Source organism: Cryptomeria japonica, chromosome 1, assembly GCF_030272615.1.
Source record: "Cryptomeria japonica chromosome 1, Sugi_1.0, whole genome shotgun sequence".
NCBI classification, from domain to species: domain Eukaryota; kingdom Viridiplantae; phylum Streptophyta; class Pinopsida; order Cupressales; family Cupressaceae; genus Cryptomeria; species Cryptomeria japonica.
The window spans coordinates 321,117,123-321,124,436 of NC_081405.1; the positions used below are offsets into that span (position 1 = coordinate 321,117,123).

The 7,314-nt window shown below is 33.7% G+C and overlaps 1 non-coding gene across 1 annotated transcript; it reads left to right on the top strand.

Annotated features, from left to right (window-relative positions):
• The first annotated feature begins 7,005 nt into the window (after positions 1-7,005).
• LOC131070629 (small nucleolar RNA U36a) lies at positions 7,006-7,092 on the top strand. Its single transcript, XR_009112356.2, has one exon. It is a non-coding gene; the product is annotated as a small nucleolar RNA U36a (small nucleolar RNA).
• Positions 7,093-7,314: the final 222 nt, after the last annotated feature.

Consider the following 7,314-nt stretch of genomic DNA (forward strand, 5'->3'; position numbering starts at 1 on the left):
AATTTTTGTCGTGATTGAACCATAGGTTTTGATGTTGTCCTTTGGGTGTTGACTTGGTTATTTGAAATTATAGGTGTGCATGTGGATTGTTGGTTGGGAAGAATGTTTTTTTGGGGAATGTAGTTTGGATGTGTGAAGCAAACTTGAAGCAGTCACCAGTGAGGAGGGACCTCAAAGAGATCAATTTGGACCGATCAACAAGAGTAAACACAACGAAAACACAAAGATGTGATGGAGGTAATGCAAAACCGATTGTTTTATTTCATAAAAATTGATTACAACCAACCAGTAACAACTGGGTTACAACATAACCCGCTCACAGGCCTGGTAGAACATACATAATAGGTCACAACTGGGACCTTGAATCTTATGATCTATCTTCTATGCTAAGTCTAGCTACTTGATTCTTCAATTGATTACATTCTAATGCGCAATTACAATTATATATATCAATCCAAAGGATACAGTCAACCTAAAAGAGATCAAAACTCGAAGAACAAGACCTAACATGTAAAATTAACAAGGTCAACCTCCGCCAAGAGATTCCTCCGAAAAATCCAAAAGATGAAGTCTAGATCGCGAGAAAAGGTCGGCCACATGCCAAGGAACATCAGAATCAATGCCCAAGGCTCCATAAGCTTCAAAAGGGGTTTCGGTAGACCACCAAAATAGGTCCAGGCAACTGGTAACAAGAATTGTCAACCGGTAATAGGAAACTGTCAAGGAAACTGATAGCGATATCTTGCCGAAAAATGATCCAAATGCGATGCAGTTTAGAAATAAGAAAGATGATCAAGTCTTCAAGTAGAATCCAACTCCACAGGATCTGGTGAGCCAAAACTGAGACACACAGAAAGAAAAGTTGAAACCGCAAACAAAAAGCAAAACATAAAGAAAATGTTTTTGGTTGATGCAAGATTGCTATGAACTAGGGATGCTCCTGCATCAATGTGTGACTTGGAGGTTTGACCTAAATGCTTTAACTTCCATAACCATTTTTTCAAACCAATCCTTGAAGTTTGACTTTGGGTTGCATGTGTTTGTGGAGGGGGTGTTTTGTTGTTGTATGTAGTTTTGGTGTAAGTTTTGGGATATGCATAAGTTGGATTGATAGGTTGGTCAAAGGAAAAATGGTAGGTTCTCATATGCTCTTTCAAGTGGAGGGATAAATTCTTCACCTTCCCTACAAATGTGTAATGTCACTCCATGATGTTTTCCTAAATTTGTTTAAGATGTTGAAATGTGACTAAAATGTTTGATAATCAATGTGGAAATAAAATACTGCAAACATAAAGACACAAAGGCTATTAATTGTTGAAAAAATAAGGGTATGACCAAGGCTCCACAAAAGCCTAAATTTCCACTAGTTTAGCACAATACAAGACACTTCAAGCACCCTTTTACAACCTAAAAGTCAAGGCTTATTCCAGTGAAATTAGGCCACTTGGTACTTCATCAACTGAAATGTGCCACACCTTAAGGAGTGCTTTGCATTTTTGTCTTTGTGAGAGAAGGATAGGTAGGGGGCTCCAAGACTGGAGGAATAACCCAATAACCCTCTTTTCGAAAGCTACAATTAGCTTATACAACCCAATTTTTTTGTCTCAACTTAAAGATGTACATTGGTGAGTAACTTCAAGGTGTGATGTGCATCCCTTGCACTGAGATCACCACAAACACTCAATAAAAAGAGGTGGGCTACTAAAATAAGATATTTAGTTGCAATTTTGGGATACTAGCATACACACATTCAACGTGAGACACTTAAGTCCCTAGTCAACCACTTTAGGACCCATACGTCCCCTGCAAAATTGACACCTTCAATATCTATTCACAAGTTTGAGCTCCAACTTTTTATTTTGCTCTTTTTATATAGTAGCCCAAACAAAATAGTATTTTAGGTCATTCCTCTTAGAGTGATCACTTCTCCAAAGGCAGACCCTCTAAAAAGAAAAGGAAGATATTATGATTTCTTTTACACCCAAGGTCCACGAAGGCAAGTGGATATGATACTTTCACAACACCTTTTGGTTCTATTCTAAACACAAAGCATGCAATAACACAAGACACAACAAACAAAGGTTCTTTTTAAGCACTAAATCCAAATATGAGCTATTTTAAGAAAAGCACAATCACAACTAGCTACCCCTACAAAAAAACAAGTTAGTAGTTGCAAAAATAAGCCACTCTAGGTCCTACAAGATAGGTGTTAGTAGTCCGGGGGGACTTTTACAATCAAAAGCAAGCTGCATCACTTTGTTAGTACCAAGAGTTAGCCAGAAATCTAGAAATGCAAAAAGAAAACATAAGCTCATCACAAAATTATAATTTTTTTTTGCTTTTTGACCTAGTGAACAAGATCTATTTTTTTTGCAATTATTTTGACTCCAAAAATTAAAATACAAAGTATATACCCTACTAAAATTCAGAGATCTTTCTGAAAATGTAAAAAATTTAGAAAAATTCCTTGATTTGACCCCTAGAAAGTAGATTAAAGGAAAAACCCTGATTTTTAAAGATCTGATTTTTTGCTAATTATTTTTCATCAAAATTAAAAATACAACGATCTAATCCCCCTTATAATTCTGAGATATTTGCAAAAATGTAAGAAGTTCCAAATTTTTTGTTGATTTACACCCATAAATTAATTTTTATAAAAAATCGTAAAAAAAATTACAAGTCCCTCAAAATTGATCCAAAAATTCTAATTTTTGGACTAAGAGCTCCTTATACCATCCCCAACTTGCAATAATTTTTTTGTACAAAAAATTATATATGTTTGAGAGATATGATCATATGTTTCCCAAAGCTTGTGTCTCCAACTGTAGCTACAAATGTTAGTCTCCAAATTTTTGCAATGTTAGTCTCCAAATTTTTGCACAAAATGACAATAGAAGGTTAGGAAACTTGCTAAATATAGTTCTAGTAGAGATCCAAGTCCCTTTGCATGCTGCAAAATGTTTATGTCAAATTTTGAATCTATTTGTAAACCCTTATAAGATCCAACCACTAACCCTAGATCTACAGACTAATTCAACAAAACTCAATAGAGAACTGTCATGAAATGTAAATAAAATATAAAATAAATAAATATTATACTTTTACATCCATGGCAGGCCTATCTCCATTGTCCTCCTATCCTCCATGATGTTGCTCTCATATTTGTGTTGCACTTGCACAAGAGCTCAAGGAAGAATGGATATGGTTGTGATGATGTATGCTTTAGAATGATTTTGGCATTATGCGAGTATGATTGCTTGTGTATGTTATTCACAATGAGAGAAGGAAGTCTCTTTTATAGTGATCATCCTAAAAATAGAGGGTTTAGATTAAGAGGTTAAAGATGAATGGCCATGATCACATAGATGAAAGAGACTCAATAGGATTTGAGGGTAGGTGAAGATGAAGGGAGGAGATTAAGAGGTGAAAGGTAAAGGATAAGATTAAGAGGTTGACTTGAAATGAAGGGATGAGATTAAGCAATGGATTGACTTTGGAGAAAAGACAAAGTGAATGAAAAGATAATTGATACTTGTCACATGCCTATGATTTTAGATTATGACCCATCTGAACAAGTTGGAGGACTAGGGTTAAAGAGAAAAAAGGTAAGTGACTTAATTAAATAAATAAAAGTATTTATCTAATTAATAGATGAAAGGTTGGATAAATTAAATAAATAAAATGTTTATTTAATTTAGGAGAGGAAATGTGATCTAAATAAATAATAACTATTTATTTAAATTAGAAAGAAGAGGCTTAGTGAGTTAATTAATTAAATAAAATTATTTATTTAATTAATAGATGCTATGATATTATCGTAAAATAATGAAATAAACAAATGTCTATCTAACTATAGGACAATTTTAGGTGTCTATGGGAACAATGATTGTTGTTGTTGCTTTTTTTTTCAGCAGGAACAATGATAGTTGATCTTGTGTAGTTCTATTGGTATTGTGTACATGATCACTTGTTTGTTAATTCGTGATTATGCTATGTTGCATTTTGAAGTTTGGCATGGATCGATTAGATACAAGTTCTCATGGATACTTGTTGACTTAGGTGACGTTGATCTTCTCTTGTGTTTAAACACATTTATTTAAGACAATTGGTGGTTTCAGTTGAAAGATAGAGGAGCTTTCATCTGGTATGGACTTGAGACTCAGAGATTGTTCTTGGAATGAGTCATGTTGACTTCATTACCGTGAAGGAGTATTCTCATTCCCACTCTTGGTCTTCAAGACAAATTTTCATTTGAAAAGGTACTTGCCCATTCTATTTTAGATGAGTTATTTTTATACTTATCTTTCATTGACAAGGATCTTGAGCTATAGACAGATAGTTTTGGAGGATTCATTTTGAGAGATGGATAGCATGGTTATCTCCTTATGCATTCTGGTTCATTTATGATGGCATTCATTAATTATGAGGATCATAGGAGATAATGTATTGGGCCAAATTATTCACATGGGAATGGTTAGTTTGACTTTGATCTTCTTGGTTTGAGAGGTTTCATCCATGTTGGTTACATAATATATATTTTATGTTTGATCTTGGTGATTAGTTATGAAGGAGAACATACTTGACACATTTTGCATTTGGAGGTGTATGTAGAAGGACATTGTACATGTGTTGTTTTATAGTGTTTCTCTCTTTGGTCTTGGTTGTCTTCCTGGATTTTTGGATTCACATGGAATTGATTTTAAGGTTTGATTGGAGCTATGGCGATCACTATTTTATGGTCACGTGTTGTCACTTGTTCATTTGGTGATTACATGGAGGTTCTTATTATCTCTTTTTATTGTTGGATGTGAAGAACTTGAGAGAGCTTTGGAGACTTGTTGTGAGATATGATTTTGTAGTAGTTTTGTTTGCAAGCTTTGCATATCATTTTGGATTTTCCTTGGTACCATATGATATTAGTTAACACCTTCTATCTGATTCTATTGGTAGACTTGATATGCCTTGTTTTTTTATAGTTTTGCATTACCCATGTACATTGGGACCTCCTAGATATGCATGCTCTTCATTGGTAGGTTTGCACATGGAGCTTGATTGTGGTTTAGGGGTTGGATTATTTTTTATTGGCATGAGTTTATTGATGTTGTTGATACCTTAGAGGTATGGATGACTGCATGGTTTAGGATTTGTTGTGGTTGCTTTTTCCAATAAAGTGGGTTTTTTGGAGTTGGATAAGAGTCATAAGTTATGGTTGTTGTTCTAATAGGTTTGTTGAACATTCATGTTCAATCTCATTCTTGGAGAATTTTTAGACTTAAAGGTTGTGTTTTGGTAATGGATTTGAAGTCATATTGATGCTTCTGTAAAGCTTGTGAGCATAGTGGATTTATGGCAATATTATGTGGTTTGCATTAGACTCTTGGTAAGTCTTCAACAAGTGGGAGAATATTGGGATTAAGGTGTCTCAACCTTTGAGTCCTAATATTGATAATTAATTAATTATTTTGGTGCATATTTATTTATCCTAAGTTGAATATTTCCTAAGTTTTCCATTCACTTTGTGGGTCCTCTTGGAGAGGTGGAATCCTACATGGCAGGTGAAGTCAATGGCATGTTTCCTATTGTGTAGGAAACAAAACACGATGTAATCCCTTTCTTTTAGGAAATCGGTGCCCACTTTGGAGTTCCTATTATTTGGAGATTTAAGTCAAATATTTCATGTTAAAGATAATAATTTTTTTTGACAATCTCATATGTTTAGAAGAGAGACTTGTTGTGTAGTTTTTATTCTTGAATATGAAACATAAAGAAAGCATTTTTTTTCTTTTATCTTTTCTTGGAGGTTGAGTTAAGGATTGAAATGCTTCCTTGAATATTTACAACCAAGGAAGAGGACAACTTTGTTTGCATATGCAAGATGAAGTTAGATCCATTGATGATGTGCTTTATTCATCTTTTTTGCTTTGTTGAAGATGGAGTTTCTTTCTTTGGTACCTAGCTTGCAAAGCAATATATTCTTGAGTTGTATTTAATTTTGAATGATAGTTTGAAGAATTAAGAGTTTCTATTATGTTGTTTATATTTCTCTAGAGAAAATACGATGTAACTCTTCATGTTAAGGCTATGAGCCTACAAGTGTATTGTAAATTATTTATTACGATTGAATACATTGGTTAAATGCTTTAGAGTGTGGGTTTTTTAACTCAAAAAGGTTTTCCCCATGTATATTGGTGTTTCTTCTCTTCTGTGCAATTATTATTTCTTTCATGTTTTAAAGCATTAATTTACATGTTGTAATGCTATTGAAATTTAAATCCATGAGTTGATTTATCTTTCCTCAAAGGGTTAATGCGATGAGAAATTGGCTATGCATATTTATGCTTTAAAGGCATAATAATATATTCTTGTATCATGACATTAAACATTTAATTAAAAGAAACAAAAGATATTGAAGGTTCATACTCATTCTCAAAGGTCATGGGATGCCCTTTTCCTTTCACATTTACCTTAAGGATTCTAGGCCCTTCAGTTAAAGAGGAGCCCTCACCCTTTGAAAACTTATTTAGGCAATCAATATTAATTGCATGTATTGAATAAGACAAATTTTCTCTCACTAAAGTCTCATGATGTGCCATGGTTGGTGAAGCACCAAGCTCACATTCTAGAAAGTAACACAAACACGACTCTAGTCCACACTAGCACCAAAAAACTCCCTTACCGAACTACCAAAACCTCTCCTTAAACTAGTATGAACACCCTTTAATTATTCTATGTGACAAAAACCTTCCTCATTCACTCAAACCAACCCCAAAACCTTCAATTTTCTTAGAAAAATCTCTGCCAAAACCTTCTTCCCTACATAGCTACAAACTTCCTAAACCCTTGATTAACATAGCTAAGTAAAGGAAATACACAACTGAGCAGAGAACCCAACCTATGTAGCTAACAATTTCACCCTTAATCACAATAAAAAACTTCCCTAGATGTGAATTTTAGTTCAACACTCTACCATATAATTTCAATTATAGAATAGTATTTTTTGGCATATGGCAATGATTAGGATTATTTGTGCTTCTGATGCTTTATTGTAAATGAAGTAAAAAGATTAATGTTTGAATTTTTTGATATGAGCCAAGATGTTGGAATGGTGTTTGTGTATGGTTGACGCTGAAATGAACCAAATGAAGTTAGTTTTAGGTGCTTCCAAGTCCTCAATCATCAAGGAGAACCTACTTGGAGTTGCTCGTTTATTTCAATGACAATTATGGGTTCTCTTTGAGAATTATTTTTATTTATCTATTTGTCCTTATTTTTTATCATATATTTTTTCTTTGATGTATTTTATTTTGTTACAAA